The 2,134-nt window shown below is 34.1% G+C and overlaps 1 non-coding gene across 1 annotated transcript; it reads right to left on the reverse strand.

Moving 5' to 3' along the window:
- Positions 1 to 245: 245 nt before the first annotated feature.
- On the reverse strand, positions 246 to 352 carry LOC133813487 (small nucleolar RNA R71). The gene has a single exon (XR_009884496.1). It is a non-coding gene; the product is annotated as a small nucleolar RNA R71 (small nucleolar RNA).
- Positions 353 to 2,134: the final 1,782 nt, after the last annotated feature.

A 2,134-nucleotide genomic window follows, 5' to 3' on the forward strand; every position in this document is an offset into this window, starting at 1 on the left:
TGCCATCTTTTTATGGGTTAGATAGAGAGGATCCTTACATGCATGTCAAAGATTTCTTAGAAATTTGCTCAACATTTAAATTTCAAAATTTTTCTGATGAGTCGGTCAAACTAAGATTGTTCCCTTTTTCATTAAAAGACAAATCAAAAGCTTGGTTAAATTCCCTTCCCACGGGGTCTATAACTACATGGGATCAACTTTATAATAAATTCTTACTGAAATTTTTTCCTATGTCTAAAACTGATAATCTAAGGAGAGAAATCTCCGAATTTTTTCAAAAAGATAATGAAGAGTTTTATGAATGTTGGGAAAGATTTAAAGATTTATTATTAAAATGTCCTCATCATGGTTTTGAAAAATGGGGACTTGTAAAATATTTTTATGATGGTTTGACTCCCTCTAATCGTCAAATGATTCAATCTATGCATACTAGAAAATTTTTAAAATTTCAAGGACAAGAGGCGTGGGACGCCCTTGAAGATTTATCTGTCAATTCACAACAATGGAATTATTTTGATCCTAGGTCTAGGTCAACTAATTCACCAAAAAGAGGAGGAAGGTATGAAGTAAAAGAAGAAGTAGACTTAAGAACATCTTTAGATAAATTAGCGAGAAAAGTAGAAGCTTTAGCCATAAGCCAAACTATAAACTCTCCAATACAACCAAGAAAAGATGTCTGTTCTATATGTTCTAGTTCGTGCCATAATGCCCAATCCTGTCCTTCCTACCAAGAAGCCTTTTCTGAGGAGGCCAATGCTCTTCATTCTTATGGGAAACCAAATGATAGCCCATTTTCATCCACCTACAATCCAAATTGGAGAAACCATCAGAACTTTTCATGGAGACAAAACCAACCCCAAATGAATCAAGGGCACCAATACAACACACAAAACCAAGCTCATGCCCCACAAAATCAACCATATCCGCAACAAAGAAAACCTTCCTTAGAAGATACTTTACAACAATTTATGCAATCCACCCAACAAATCCTACAAAATCAATCTCAATCTATTACCAAACTCGAGACACAAGTAGGACAACTCGCCACTGCTTTAGCTGATAGAGAAAAAGGAACATTCCCTAGTCAACCTACCCCTAATCCAAAAGGTCAATATGAGATAGGAAAGTCTAGTCATAATGGAGAAGTCAAATCAATTTAAACTCTTAGGTCTGGAAAGAACATTGTCAAACCCGATTACATACCCGAGGTTGAAAACGAAAAAGAAAAATAAAAGAGTCAGCCTTCTAGTTCTAATCTCAATGACTCATCAAACAAAGAAATTCCAATCCATCCTTTCATTCCAAAAGCCCCATTCCCACAAAGATTGCTTCCAATTAAAAAAGGCGGCCAATATAATGACATCTTAGAAGTTTTTAAACAAGTTAGTATCAACATCCCTTTCTTAGATTCCATTAAACAAATTCCTGCCTACTCCAAATTTTTAAAGGATCTTTGTACTGTTAAAAGAAACACTAATGTTCCTAAAAAGGCGTTTTTAACTGAACAAGCTAGTTCCATTATTCAATATAAGAGTCTTGTTAAATATAAAGATCCTGGGTGTCCCACAATTTCATGCATTATTGGTGATCATTTTATTAACAAAGCTTTACTTGATTTGGGTGCTAGTGTGAATTTATTGCCTTATTCTGTTTATAAGCAACTTGGTCTTGGTGAGCTAAAACCTACCTCTATAACTCTTCAATTAGTCGATCGTTCTGTGAAAATTCCTAGAGGCATTATAGAGGATGTTTTGATAAAAGTTGATAAATTTTATTTTCCTGTTGACTTCATTGTTCTTGATACTCAACCTGTGGAAAATATGCATGCTCAAATTCCTATCATTTTAGGTAGACCATTCTTAGCTACATCTAATGCAATCATAAATTGTCGTAATGGTGTTTTGAAATTATCTTTTGGAAATATGACTGTTGAATTGAATGTATTTAATGTGGTTAAATCTGTTGAGTGTGAAGAAGTGCATGAAGTTAACATGATAGATAGTATATGTGAAGATGATGGAAATGACTTACTTGACTTTTGTGAAAAATACTTTGGTATGAACTTGCATGTGGATGACTCTAATGATGATGTGAATGCTTTGGTAGAGCCTATACCCTTACATGAAACCAAAGT

Source organism: Humulus lupulus, chromosome 1 (assembly GCF_963169125.1).
Source record: "Humulus lupulus chromosome 1, drHumLupu1.1, whole genome shotgun sequence".
Classification (NCBI taxonomy): Eukaryota; Viridiplantae; Streptophyta; class Magnoliopsida; order Rosales; family Cannabaceae; genus Humulus; species Humulus lupulus.